Source organism: Gopherus evgoodei, chromosome 11 (genome assembly GCF_007399415.2).
Source record: "Gopherus evgoodei ecotype Sinaloan lineage chromosome 11, rGopEvg1_v1.p, whole genome shotgun sequence".
NCBI classification, from domain to species: Eukaryota; Metazoa; Chordata; order Testudines; family Testudinidae; genus Gopherus; species Gopherus evgoodei.
In genome coordinates this window covers 64,039,757-64,054,582 of record NC_044332.1, presented here as the reverse complement: position 1 = coordinate 64,054,582, position 14,826 = coordinate 64,039,757, and the positions used below count along the sequence as shown (strand labels likewise).

Genomic DNA, 14,826 nt, shown 5'->3' with positions numbered 1-14,826 from the left:
TTTGATTCCAGGGTTGCAACTGAGTCAAATTCTCTAATATAAACCAAGCAAATATTTCTTATTTACCCTCCTTCCCCCCGACAACATCCTTTCATGGATTGGTAACTGGTTAAGAGATAGGAAACAAAGGGTAGGGATAAATGGTCAGTTTTCAGAATGGAGAGAGGTAAATAGTGGTGTCCCCCATTGGTCTATACTGGGACCAGTCCTATTCAACATATTCATAAATGATCTGGAAAAAGGGGTAAACAATAAGGTGGCAAAATTTGCAAATGATACAAAACCACTCAGGATGTTAAGTCCAGGCAGACTGGCGAAGAGCTACAAAAGGATCTCTCAGAACTGGTGACTGGGCAACAAAATGGCAGATAATATTCAGTGTTGATAAATGCAAAGTAATGCACATTGGAAAACATAATCCCAACATAAATTAGCTGTTACCACTCAAGCAAGAGATCTTGGTGTCATAGTGGATAGTTCTCGGAAAACATCCACTCAATGTTCAGTGGCAGTCAAAAAAAGTTAACAGAATGTTGGAAATCATGAAGAAAGGGATACATAATAAGACAGAAAATACCATATTGCTTCTGTATAAATCCATGGTACACTCACATCTTGAAAACTGCATGCAGATGTGGTTGCCCATCTCAAAAAATTGGGGCATTGGTCCTATATTCCAACTGGAATTGGAAAAGGTTTAAAAAAGGGCAACAAAAAATGATTAAGGGTATAGAACAGCTTCCGTATGAGGAGAGATTAATAAGACTGGGACTCTTCAGCTTGGAGAAGAGACAACTAAGGGGGAATATGATAAAGGTCTATAAAATCATGACTGGTATGGAGAAAGTAAATAAGGAAGTGCTATTTACTCCTCATAATACAAGAACTAGAGGTCATCAAATGAAATTAGTAGGCAGCAAGTTTAAAACAAACAAACAAAAGGAAGTATTTCTTTACACAGTGCAGAGTCAACCTGTGGAACTCTTTGTCAGAGGATGTTGTGAAGGCTAAGACTGTAACAGGATTAAAAAAAAACCAACTAGATACATTTATGGAGGATAGATCCATCAATGGCTATTAGTCAGGATAGGCAGGGATGGTGTCCCTAGCCTCTGTTTCCCAGAAGCTGGGAATGAGTGACAGAGAATGCATCACTTGATGATTACCTGTTCTGTTCATTCCCTCTGGGGCACCAGGCATTGGCCACTGTCGGAAGACAGGATATGTGGCTAGATGGACCTTTTGTCTGACCCAGTATGGCCACTCTTATGTTCTTCTTTCCAGGGTAAAATGTGATTATTTCATGTAGTTGGATTATATTACAGTCGGTCAGCTATTGCAGTACTCTTATTGAGGACACAACAGACTAGTTTGTTGATATTACTGATATTGCAGTTGATAGAGGTGAGCCTTTTGCATACAGAGATGAGATAATTGGATCATCTGACTGTATCTTAAGGAAGTGCCTCTGTAATTTAAGTGGTTTTGGCTGAACCCAGTGAAATCAGAAAAAGAAAAGAGGGTTTACACATGGATAGGAAGGGTGAGGAACTAGATAAACATTGAAATAATGCTTTCACACAGGGACTGGCTAGTTGACAGATGTCCATTCAAGGTGACTTAATAGCTATCATTTAAGAAGCTGGTGTAATTGCTACTATTCAAAGTGTTGCTGATTTAATCAAAGAGATGGTGTAAGAGTGAGCAAATGTGAAATTCATTCATACAAGGCCAAAGTGCATCATGTTGGATATCAATTAAAATATTTCATCACTTCCCAAAAGAGAGAGACTGTGCCCTGCTAAGGGTCAGTCCAAGAGTGGTCCTGCAGCTGGCTCACTGGATGGCTTTGTCTTTGTCTAATCAAGAGATGGGGTGGAGAATTGGGTGCTGGAATTCCCGTATTGAGCAATGCCAAGGGGGCAGTTGGGGACAGAAGATCTTTCTATCTGAAACATGCTGCACTGCTTGTACTACGCTCAATGGTCAGACATTGGTAGCTCTCTAAATTCCCTAGGGAACAGAGACTCTGTTATAAGGCTTGAAATAGTGGGTAAAATCTGGCTCCATTGAAGTACATGCCATTGGCTTCAATGGAGCCAGTATTTAACTCACTGTTTTTTATTTCCCTAGATATTCACAAGAAGTAATTCTTTTGCTCTACTCGCTCTGATTAGGCCTCAACTGGAGTATTGTGTCCAGTTCTGGGCACCACATTTCAGGATGGATGTGGATAAATTGGAGAAGAGTCCAGAGAAGAGCAACAAAAATAATTAAAGGTCTAGAAAACATGATTTATGAGGGAAGATTGAAAAAATTGGGTTTGTTTAGTCTAGAAAAGAGATGACTAAGAGCGGACATAATAGTTTTCAAGAATGTAAAAGGTTTGTACAAGGAGGAGGAAGAAAAATTTGTTTTTCTTAACCTCTGAGGATAGGACAAGAAGCAGTGGGCTTAAATTGCAGCCAGGGAGGTTTAGGTTGGACATTAGGAAAAACTTCCTAACTGTCATGGTGGTTAAGCACTGGAATAAATTGCCTAGGGAGGTTGTGGAATCTCAATCGTTGAAGATTTTTAAGAGCAGGTTGGACAAACACCTGTCGGGTATGGTCTAGATCAGTGGTTCTCAAAGCTGGTCCTCTGCTTGTTCAGGGAAAGCCCCTGGCGGGCTGGGCCAGTTTGTTTATCTGCCAAATCCGCAGATTCGGCCAATTGCAGCTCCCACTGGCCACAGTTCGCTGCTCCTGGCCAATGGGGGCTGCGGGAAGGGCGGTCAGCACATCCCTTGGCCCATGCCGCTTCCTGCAGCCCCCACTGGCCTGGAGCAACAAACCATGGCCAGTGGGAGCTGCGATCAGCCAAACCTGTGGACGTGGCAGGTAAACAAACTGGCCCAGCCCACCAGAGGCTTTTCCTGAACAAGTGGCGGCCTGACTTTGAGAAGCACTGGTCTAGATAATTAGTCCTGCCATGAGTGCAGGGGACTGGATCAGATGACCTCTCAACGTCCCTTCCAGTTCTGTGATTCTATGATTTATGGAAAGCTACTTGGCTGGGTCTGGGGGGGATGGGTAATCCAATCTCTCTTCCTCCTCCTTGTCCTTTTTCTGTGAAGACCACCAGAGTGTATATTTTTAGGGGAAGAATAGCTGTTTTTTCAATTGTGGGTTCCTCCCTCAAGATTCTAGATTATTTTGTGTATGTCACTCCCACATGTTTCATACATGGATGGGATAATGAGCCACCTGCCTCACTGTGAGGAGAATGCACTTAATTCTTTCTCAGCCAAAACACCAACTGCTAACAAGGTGGGGTGTTTTAGGTAAGGGACACCTTGTGTTATGGAACATGTAAAGGAACCTATTTTGGTGTGAAACTTGAAACAGAAATGTATCACTCCCACTGGATGAAGGGAACAGCCTCTCCTTCCAACAGCAGTTCATAAAGAAGCAGGAAATATAAACTCAGGATTTACATTGCTAATAGTAACGTGAAATGGAGCTCATTATTATGTAGATCCTTGAAATAAAGAAGGGGTAGAGAAATTGCCACAGGCACTGACCCATACATTTATTATAATTGAGTCCATTAGCCTTCATTTTATAATTTCTAAATTAACTTTTCACATTTACAAATGGCTTTAATTGCTTGATGGAGAGAGTTAGGATTTAAAAATGGAAAAAACAAACAAACAAAAAACAAAACCTCCAAATCCGAGCATTTATATCAATGGGTTCCTTGGGACAATAGTCCTGACAATGTAGATCTAGCAAGAGTTGCAGTTGTTTTTGTTGAGCCATCAAAGGCATTTTAGGCCAATTAGGGGTATTAAAAAAAAATGCTAGCACATTAGGGTTTTTGTCTGTGGCAAATGCTTTTTGTTTCTTTTTTTTTTTAATTTAATGTAGTACTTTGTGAAAGGTGCTGATTTGGAAGTATGAAAACTGAAGCTGCCAGTCTTTAAGGTCTGAAATAAGCACTGTGGGGTTGAGATTTGGATTTCAGATGCAGACACATGAAACTAAATTTTTGGACTATGATCTTAAATGTATGGATGGAGGGCTTTGTGTAGATATAGGGCAGGGCCAGCCTAGGGTTGTCAACTTTCTACATGCACAAAACCAAACACCTCCCACCCCTCCCCTTCTCCAAGGCCCTGTGCCCGCTCATTCCATCCCTCCACCCTCACTCGCTCTCTCATTTTCACTGGGCTGGGGGACGGGGTTTGGGGTGTGGGAGGGGGCAAGGGTTCTGGCTGGGGGTGTGGGCTCTGGGGTGGGGCTAGGGATGAAGGGTTGGGGTGCAGGAAGGGGCTCTGAGCTAGGGGGTGGTGCCAAGGGGTTCAGAATATGGGAGGGGGCTCCGGGCTGAGGCAGGGGGTTGGGGTGTGGAAGGGAGTATGGGCTCTGTGTGTGGGTTCTGCGGTGGGGCCAGAAATGATGGGGCCAGGGTGCGAGAGTGGGCTGGGGCAGGAGGTTGGGGTGCGGGAGCGTGAAGACTCTGGCTAGGGGTGTGGGCTCTGGTGTGGAGCTGGGGATGAGGAGTTTGGGATGCAGGAGGCTGGGACCAAGGGGTTTGGAGGGCAGGAGGGGGATGAGGGCTGGTCCCCGGGAGGAGGGCTGGCTCCGGTCAAAGCTTACCTCAAGCAGCTCCGCAAGCAGCAGCATGTCCCCCCTCCGGCTCCTACATGGAGCTGTGGCCAGGTGGCTCTGCACACTGCCCAGTCCACAGGCATCATCCCTGCAGCTCCCATTGGCTGTGGTTCCCAGCCAGTAGGAGTTGCAGAGCTAGTGCTTGGGGTGGGGGAAGCATGCAAAGCCCCCTGGCGGCCCCTACATGTAGGAGCTGGCGGGGGCACATGCCGTTGCTTCTGGGAGGCGTGCAGAGCCACGGCAGGCAGGGAGCCCCACTCAAGTGCTGACCAGAGCTGCCAGGGTCCCTTTTCGATCAGACATTCTAGTAGAAAACTGGACACCTGGCAACCCTAGGTCAGCCTGTAAAATACTTTCTGTTCTGGTTTCAGAACCTAGTTGCGGGGTGGAATCTGAGCATGAGTTGCTGAAACTACAGACGTATATTGAAGAACTTAGTGGATCAAGCTTTGAAGAGAATGGAGCACAAAATAATCAAGTATCTCGTTTGTGCTAGGGGTAGCAAAGCTAGTGACCGTGCAAGGTTCCTCACCCTTGCTCCAGTCTCCCAAACACATAAGCGTGAGAGTAGTTCCATTATTCCAATGTGCAATGCTATGTATGTAACTTAAGTGCTTTGCTAATGATTTGATTGTCTTCCCCTAGAGGTGGCTCAGGTAATAATGTAAGAAAAGGAGCCAGCTTTCAACTGTGTTTTTTAATGTGTATCTAGTATTAAAAACTACATGTGGAATTGCTGCTAATGTGGATTCTTCAACAGCTTTAAACTCTTCAGAAGAGCATTTCAGCTTTCGTATGATAAGGCCAACATTCTGATTTAAGTCCAGACCCAGTTTAACAACTTCTGCTGTTTGTGAAAATGGATGGCTTGTTGGCTTTAATCTGGAGATGTTTAGAACGGTCTCTTAAATACCTAGAAACAACATTGATTCATGAAAATATTTATCTCTATCTTAATGATTGCAATATGGACATGTCTAAGGGTTTGCCCCAGCTGCAGTTCTGGTGCTTAACCCACCTCCCTTGCATTGCAAAGTGCAAGCTGACTGAATGGAGAATCTGCATAGCTTGGAGGAGGGGGGCACATGAAATTAATGCTGGAATTGAGCCTCTAAAAAAAATACATTAAGAGTGACATTTGTTGCCCATAAAACAAGAATATTCTAAAAATCAGGGTATGAATTAGATGCTAAGGTTCTCCTGTCTCTGCAAATGATACAAGAGGTTTCAGTGAAGTGGAGGGCAAAATAGAAAGCAAGGGCTGTACGTTACTTTATTCAAAAGTAAAGAGAATTCTATAGTTAGGTTATTAGTATTCAGAGGCAACAACTAACCTTAGGAAGAGAAAGATGATCATCCCAAGTAGAAGACCTCTGCAGACAGATCTAGCTAGCTGCATGGCAGCACGATATATCTGATGTCAATAAAACTGTAGTGAGTGATACCTGATTAGCACAGACAAGACACATGCTTTATTTTAAATCCAGCAAATGTTCTTTCTAGCTTAGAAGATGAAAGATCTAAAGAGCATAAAAGTATGCAATGCTAAGGAGAATCTTCATCACAAGACAGCTTTGGCCTTGAGAACAATTCACAATGTAAGATTCTCTTGGGCTCTGATCCCATTGAGACACCTTGAGTCGTTTCTCAAAATGATGGACAAACGGACTCTGCCGCTGACTGTTGTGTTGCTTTTTTAGTGATCAGATCAGTGCTGTGTTCGCCCAATTATAAATCTCTGAAATACCACTGTCTTTTTCTTATTAAGGGAACAAGTATATGAAGAATCTACTATTTTAGAAGTATATGCAAAGTATAATGGAATGCGTTGCAGGCTTACAGCAGCAGATGACTTCCATGTAGCCTTCTATCCTCAGCCCAGACTCACTTTCTGAGCTTTTCTCCTGCTTCCTGTTCCCCCACCCCACTTGCATTCTCCCAATTGTCTCATTAGCCCAGCAATTGCCACCTGTGTCAGTAGTCCTCAGCAGAGGCTGATAAATTGACTGACTGCAGTTAACCCTGCACTTTTCCCAGTGCTGCAACAACCCAAGGGTGTGTCTGCACTGCAATTAAAAACCCACAGTTGGCCCATGTTGGCTGACATGGGCTCACTGGGCTTGAGTTAAGCAGCTGTTTAATTGCAGCATATTTGTTCCGGGCTTTGGCTGCAGCCTAAGCTCTGGGACCCTCCCACATCGCAGAGTCCTAGAGCTTGAGTTCTAGCCCATCCACAAACATCTACACTGCAAATAAACATCCCCTTAGCCCAATGCCATGAGCCCAAGTCAACTGGCACAGGCCAGACATGGTTGTCTAATAGGGTTGCCAGGTGTCTGGTTTTTGGTTGAAAAGTGACCTGGATGGGCTGCTAAAAATCTGATTGGCAGCCTGGTGGGGATAAGGCAGGTTCCCTGCCTGCCCTGGCTCCGTGTGGCTCCCAGAAGCGGCCAGCATGTCTGGCTCCTATGCACAGGAGCTCCATGTGCTACCCTTCCCTGAGCGCTGGCTCCACGGCTCCCATTGGCTGCAGCTGTGGGCACGGGCAGTGCGCAGAACCACCTGACTGCCCCATGCCTAGGAGTTGGACATGCTGGCCGCTTGTGGGAACCGCATGAGGTAAACGCCACCCGGCCGGAACATGCACTCGAAACCCCCTATCCAAGCTAGAGCTTGCACCCCAATCCCCAGCTCTGAGCCCCCTCTTGCACCACAAGCCCCTTCAGCCCTAGCCCCACCCCAGAGCCCACACCCACAGCCAGAGCCTGCATCTCAATCCCCTGCCCCAGCTCTGAGCCCCCTCTACCCCAATCCCTTGGCCCCAGCCCAGAGCCCCCTCTTGCACCTCGGAGCCCTCACCTTCTCCCACAGCCCAACCTCCTGCCCCAATCCAGAGCCCCCTCTGGCACCCCAAATCTCTCATACCTGGCCCCACCCCGAAGCCTGTACCCCCAGCTGGAGCCTTCAATCTGTCTTGCACTCCAACATCCTGCTCCAGCTCAGAGCCCCCTCCCATACCCTGAACCGCTCATTTCTGCCCCCACCCCAAAGCCTGCACCCCCATCTGTAGACCTCACCCCCTCCTGCACCCCCATCCCCTGCCCCAGCTTGTTGAAATGAGTGAAGTTGGGGGAGAACGAGCAACGGAGGAAGGGGCGATGAAATGAGCGGACGGGAGGAGGATGATGATGGGGCAAGTGTGTTCAGTTTTGTGCAGTTGGAAAGTTGGCAACCCTACTGCCTAATTGCAATGTAGAAGCCCTCAGTAACCGGAGGTGTTGCTAATAGTGCTCTGTCATGGGGTGGTTTAAGTTTTCCTGACAGATAAAGGGAGAAAAAGCTTAAATGCAGGAAAAATGAAGAAAAGGAAACATAATCTGCAGAGCTGGGCAAAATAGGACTCCTTGTGCCAGGCACGTTTTATGGCGCTGTATAACTAATACTATAAGTAACCAACAGAGAGACAAGAGAGTTGAGGGTATTAAGGAATTCTTTGGGCCAGCAGGTGGCTCTGCTATCTAGATATAGAGTTGTACAGACTATTTGTCACCATGCACCTCAGAGGTCAGCAATACATGCTTTGGTCAGTCCAAGTAGAGTTTAGCCAATATTTCCCAGTGTGCAAAGTTGACTTCTTGAACCCAGAACCCATAAAGCTGTTCAGTCAGTCTCTTTTGTTGCAGTATCTGGTAGTGAGACTGTAGTCAGAGTTTTTGTTAAGTCCGCTGCCAGGCTCCTAAACTATTGCTATCTGGAGGAGGAGAAGAGTGATTCTAAACTGTGTTATCTTTTTGTCTTGATTGGTCTTATTTGACCCGGGTCTTGCTCTGCTGTTTCTGAATATGAAGGTTAAGGGATTAGAAAAGTGGGAAACTGACAAGGTGCCAAAGGTTTTGTAGATCTGTGCAGTACTGAAGGTCTGTTTTCTTCCTATTTTATCTCTGTACTTTTATTGCCCAATTGCTTCAAAGCAAAGTTGAATTTCTTAAAAGTTTTTTTGTCCTCATCCTTTTGTATAAGGACATGTGAGAGTTACAATTTTTGGACTTTCTGAATAAGAACTAGGAAAAAGGAGAGAACCCTTTTTAGATTTCACTGAATCTTTTTTTTTTTGGAAGCCTGCAATCTGTTCCATTTGGGATATTTAGTTTGGTTTTCAATGTGTTCTGTTTATCATCGATTAACTCTTTGAAGTACTATGAGGACGGAGAGATACCAATTTTTAAGTCATACTTCAAACAACATGTCAGGTCTTAGGCAGACGTCAATGAGGCCAGTTTAGTGCTAGGCGCCCTTTTATTTTAACATGCTTTTAAAAAAAAACAAACACAACACCTTAGGGCTAAAAATGAGTTAGTCTCCAAGAGGACTTGTACTGACACATCACTCACCCCACTCCACCCCTTTTAATCTTTTGTTTTTAGACACAATTTGAAATGTTGGGGGGTGTTGGAAGAATATTCAAGACAGCTGTATGTTTAAAGACAGCACATTACACATAGCAGGTATGCTGGCTAGCATACCCTTCCCCACAAAGTGACAAGAAGCTAATCATTGCTATTTCCCACTTCCCATAGTGCTAGTTGCTTGAAGCAGTAGAGAAAGCAATTTCTTACTTATAAATTGTTTTTCTCTTTTCCTTTGAACATCTAGACCCATCAGTCTAAGGTCCCTCCTTTCTTATTGATTGATTGACAGTTTCAATGGAAAAAGCAGTTGACTGCTAAAGAAACACTCTAGTTTTATACCTGAGAATGTGAGCTTTGTAAAAGGAATTCTGAGAGACTAATTGAACACGATTGGCATCTGCCACTGATACAATGAAAAGAGGAAAAGACCGACATTCTGGACTGGTGGATATCAGATGCTTAGAGAAAACCAATATCTGGTAAAAAGCTACTCCTTTCTCCTTCATTCATCATCTTTTAGAGTGCACAACAATAGTCAGATAATGGAAAACAAGGTCTGATTCTCTCTTGGCCATTTGAAAATCTAAAAAGCACATAAACAACCTGTTCTTTCCAAGTCGAGAGCACTCAGGAAATTAAATCTGTTATAAACCTAATAAAACCGAGACTTCCTAGTGGTCACTATAGGTTTGTCTACGCTGCAATTAAAACCCCCCAGCTGGCACATGCCAGCTGACTCTTACTCGTGGGTCTCGGGCTAAGGAGCTGTTTAACTGCGGGGTAGGCGTTTGGGTTCAGGATGCAGCCTGATCTGTGATGCTCCCACCTTACAGGGTCCCAGCCTGAACATCTACACCACAATTAAACAGCCCCTTAGCTCAAGCCCTGCAAGACTGAGTCAGCTGGCACCGGCCAGCTGTGGGTGAATAGTTGCAGTGTAGCTGGATGCTATGCAAACACTAAGCCAGATTCTTCCTTCATTCAATTTAAATAAAGCAACAGCAGTAAACGAAGTTCCATTGATGTAAAAGAGGACAGAATCTGATCTGTGCACACTTGGCCTCAATACTATTTTATTTCCAAGGTGTTTTAATCAAAAGGGCATATTAAATGAAAAAGCATGTTGGGTGGAGGGAGGGAGGAGAGGGAAACGTTGAATGAATAAATAAAACAGAACTTTGAAAGTATTGTCTGCAGAAATGAAATGAGTTTTAACAAGGTCCAGTTTCACATTAATGATATGTTTCACAAGACTGAATGCGATTTGTTTGTTTCTGTATCTTGAGCATGAGATTCTGTGTTTTGAATTACTCAAGTTAGCATACAGGAAGGAAGCTGGGTCTAGTGGCTAGAGGAGAAGGCTGGGAGTCAGGATATCTGTGTGGTATTCCTGACTCCTCACCCTTCACTCAGGTGACTTTGGGCAAGTCACTTAACTTTTATCTGTTTCCACATCTGAACTGAAGAAAACACACTAATCATGTGGTTAAGTCTGTAGAGGTTTAATTCATCAATGTTAGTACAGTACTTTGCACTTGTGTAAACTGCCCTCCATCTGATAATCTCCAAGTACTTTGTGTTATCTATTGTTATTTATGTGGTTTCATTTTCTGTTTTATACATAGTCAGGAGGACTAGGGCAAAATATTTCTAGTTTTCCTGGCTGTGAAGAAAAAATGGAATTTTTATCCCAGTGTACGTGAAAAGCTTTGAATGCAAGAGGCAAATAAATCCTTAAAATGCATCTTTTTCTCTTAAATCCCATGATTTTTAAGCCAATCTCATCACTTTTTTTGGAGCCCAACTCATGATTTGTGATTTGGGTTGGCAATGCTGGTAGCGGGCTCTCAATTCTTTAATATCTACTTTGTGCTCTTTGAAGCCTCGCGGTCACTGCTTGATGATAGTGAACTGGCATTGTAAAAGGATCCAGCAAAGGAATTCTGATGCAAGAAAATGCTCCAGGGTGGATGGTAATCTCAAAAAACAGTCTTTTACGTTGTATTGGATTTCCCCTTCCCCACAATCTGGATTGTAGGTAGGTGCAATTAGAGAGAGACGGGATTTGAAAGTGTTCTGGCATGTGGTGCAGCTAGCATAGTCAGCTTTAGGGGAAAAAGGTACTGGTGGGGATGGCTTTGACTGCTGGAAAAGTGTGTTGTGGTCTGGTCTTGTTACTATTGCTACCTGAGTGCTCAAAAATCATAAGTCAGGGTGCCCAAAATCATGAGATTTAAAAAAAATAATAATTTGGGGGTTTTATTGGCCTCCTGTTTTCTGACACTTTACTGTTCATTCAGTTCATGTTCTCAAAATTTTCCCCACAACCACGAGGGCTAGAAACTTTCTCTCCTTATGGAAGGGAAGCTGACATTCTCACCTACTCACATGCTTCCAGGAGCTCAGGTTTTAAAAAACCGCACCAAATATCCTGAGGTACATGAGAATTGGGAGAGTGCCTTGTTCATTCAGATAATCTTGTTGCTATAGTATTAACTAATGTAACATTGACCTTCCAGAAAGCAGCATAAATATGCTTCATATCTGGTTAGTCCCAGTCAGGATAAGATTATCACTTATTTGTTTTTTAGGGTATGTCTACACTCCGATAAAAGACCCATGGTATGGCCGGGGCTGGCCCAAGTCAGCTGGCGTGGGCTCCGGCTGCAGGGTTATCTAATAGCAGTGTTGGGTTCAGGGTGGGGCCCTGGCTCTAAAGTCTATATTGTAATTTTATACCCTCAGTCCCCAGCCAAAGTCCTCTGAGCCTCAGTCAGCTGACCTAGGCTCTGAGACTTGGTGTCATGGTGTGTGTGGTTTTTTTTTTTTTTTTTTTTTAAACTGCATTGTAGACATACCCTTGGTAGCCCCAGAAGGCCAAATCAGGACTCAGTGATGCCATGCTGGGCTCTCAACACAAATAAAATTGGGAAGGAACTTTTTATTATGATAGTAGGAGGCAGACAAATGGGGAGAGGACAAGGTAGCCATGCAGCATTCATGTTTTGTGTAATATTCAGCTGCTACAATTCTGTGTAAATTCAATAGGCAAATATCTAAGAGGCCTAATCTGTTCGATGGGTGGAGCAAAGTACGTGAACCAACAACATGCTCTCAAGTCTGTGCCTTCATATTGACTGGATACTGATCATGGGTGTCTGCTTTTTTAATTCTGTGGCTCTGAGAACCCTTCCTACAGTGAGAGTTACAATGCCCCAATTCATAGGATGGCTCGAGTAGGAATTCAAAGAAATATTCACTGCCCTGTTGCTGGGCAGAAAATCCCCAAGCAATGGGACTGAATGGTGGCTGGGTTTCCCCGGTGAGAGAGGATTTCATTTTGTTCACATGTATTTCCCAAAGGCCAATGAAAGCCTGCATTCTGCAAACTCCATTTTTTTTTTTTTTACTTTTATACAGCTGTGATAAATTACTAAAAAAAGATTAAATCAGCTTAATGCAGATGGCCTGCTGGCCAGAAGGCAGTTGGGTGCTTTGCTTTGCACTGGCAGCAGACTTGATGGTGCTCCCTGAGCCAGTGGTGATTAAGTGACAGGTGTATTATGGATGTGAGAAGCCTGAAATCTTAAGGGCATAATGGGCACTGGCTAAATCACTCTTTTTTTCTTTTTGTCTTTCTGCAGCAAGGATAGCTGCTTTAGGGCTTAAACATTGGCGCAGACCCCAAACCATTTATGATCATGGGGGCGGGGAAAAAACGGAGTTAAATGGATATAAGATATTGTCCTCTCTCTTTCATTGAGACTGCATGGTGGCACTCGCTGCTACAGACTAAATGTTGAATATCGGAGACTGAGAAAAGTAAGCGGAGGCTGAGAATGAATTTCTAGACCAGGCTCTTGGACTGCCGCACAGTTCATAAGTGATAGGTGCTCTCTCCAGTGGTCTTTTTTCCCACCAGAGACTGAGGGTGGGATCCACAAAGTGAGTTAACCTCCTAAGTCCCCACGTGTGGCACCATTGCAATCCCTGAAATGCCCACTTGGCTGTCGCCTAACCCTGCAGGTGCTTAAACTCACTTGTCACCTAAGTTTCCTCTGTAAAATCCCGTAGGCACCTAAATTTTAGACCCTAGGGTACGTGCACTGCTGCCTCCTCCTAGGCATCCAGATGATGCCTATCTCCTGCCTAAGCCCCAGAGCAATTCATGAACCGGGGGAAGATGGGTATGCATCAGCCAATGTTGCATGCAAGGGTCAGGTGGCCTGTGAGCTAGCCTACTGGATTGGGCCCTATTCAAATCCGGCTACCGGCGGTGGTGCTACAGAATCTCTCTCTCTGCCTCCCTCCCCCACCCTGGCCCCTCCAACCAAATATTTAAATATTTACTCACCATGGAACAACTATTAGGCCAGAGGAAATGTAAGGATGTAGCCTGGCGTTCAGGGCACCTGCCAGAGAGGTGAGAGACCAGTTGTCCAGTCCCCTTGTTCCAGTCGCTCTTTCGTTATGTATCCACAGCGGCATAGCTCAACAGGACCGACTGAGGGAGCCCCCCCACCAGAATCTCCCATAGCTTAGTGGTTGAAGCCCTCTCTGAAGAGGTGACAGACCCCTGTTCAAATCCTTTCTCTGGCGTAGCAGATGGGGAGATTAATCTGGGTGTCCCATATCCTAGGCAAATGTTCTAACCACTGGGCTAAAAGTTACGATCATCACCGCTTCCTCTGCCAGCCACTTTGCGTGGAATGAGGCAAGCACCTGATTCATCCCTTTAAGAAAGTACTTGGGTGCCTAATCCACTTGACTCCCCAAGACAGGTTCCCATTCATGGATTGCAAACACAGATAGGGGCATATGTCTGGGCTGCACGGAGTTTCTTATGTACAAGAAAGGAATGGGGATTACCAGACACTCCTCTCATTGGCATCTCCCATTGACTAGTTAGCCAGCTCCTTGCCTAGCATGCTGGCTTTTGTGCATCGCATTCATGGGTGCCTATCTCTCCCCATTCATTGTATAAAGAACTTAGGTGTCCAACTTGGCTTCATGGATCCCAGTGGTGTTTGTGTGTTTTGGTTTTTTCGGTGGTGGTTAAAAGTTAGCGCTGCAATGCTGAAGTCCCTTCATGCATCCCACTCTGAGGGCAAGTCGATCCTACAAAATTGAATTGACCTAAGTTACGTCGACGTGCAGCCACCATGGTAATTAACTTGTTTTTGAAAGTCCACACTATGCCCCTTGTGTCAGCGGTGCGCTTGCACTGATTTAACTGTCAGTGTGGGGCATTGTGGGACAGTTACTGAAAGGCAGCAACAGTCGATGTAAGCAATGCAGTGCCTACGTGGACACCATGTTGACTAAACTATATCAACCTAAGCACTGCGCGTCTCATGGAAGTGCAGTTAAATCAGGGTAGTGGGCAAGTTACACTGGTGGGAGATACACTTTAGTGTAGATTCTTACAGAGTTAGGTCGACATAAGGTAGCTTACGTCAACCTAACTCTCTCTAATGTAGACCCAGGCTAAATGTCAGCCTCATGTAAGTTCCTCTTTAAAGCAACAGATCTCCCTGGAACTTCAACTCTAAATAGATCATCTGTTATAAGCTGAGATGCATAGAATCATAGGACTGGAAGGCATCTCGAGAGATCATTTAGTCCAGTCCCCTGCCTCATGACAGGACTAAGTATTACCTAGACCATCTCTGACAGGTGTTTGTCCAACTTGCTCTTAAAAATCCCAATGATGGAGATTCCACCACCTCCTTAGGCAATTTATTCCAGTGCTTAACCACTCTGAC

General features: G+C 44.7%; 1 protein-coding gene across 1 annotated transcript in view; it reads left to right on the top strand.

Annotated features, from left to right (window-relative positions):
* GPR39 (G protein-coupled receptor 39) overlaps nucleotides 1-14,826 on the top strand; it is a 123,424-nt gene that overhangs the window by 61,142 nt on the left and 47,456 nt on the right. The gene's annotated exons all lie outside the window — the stretch shown is intronic.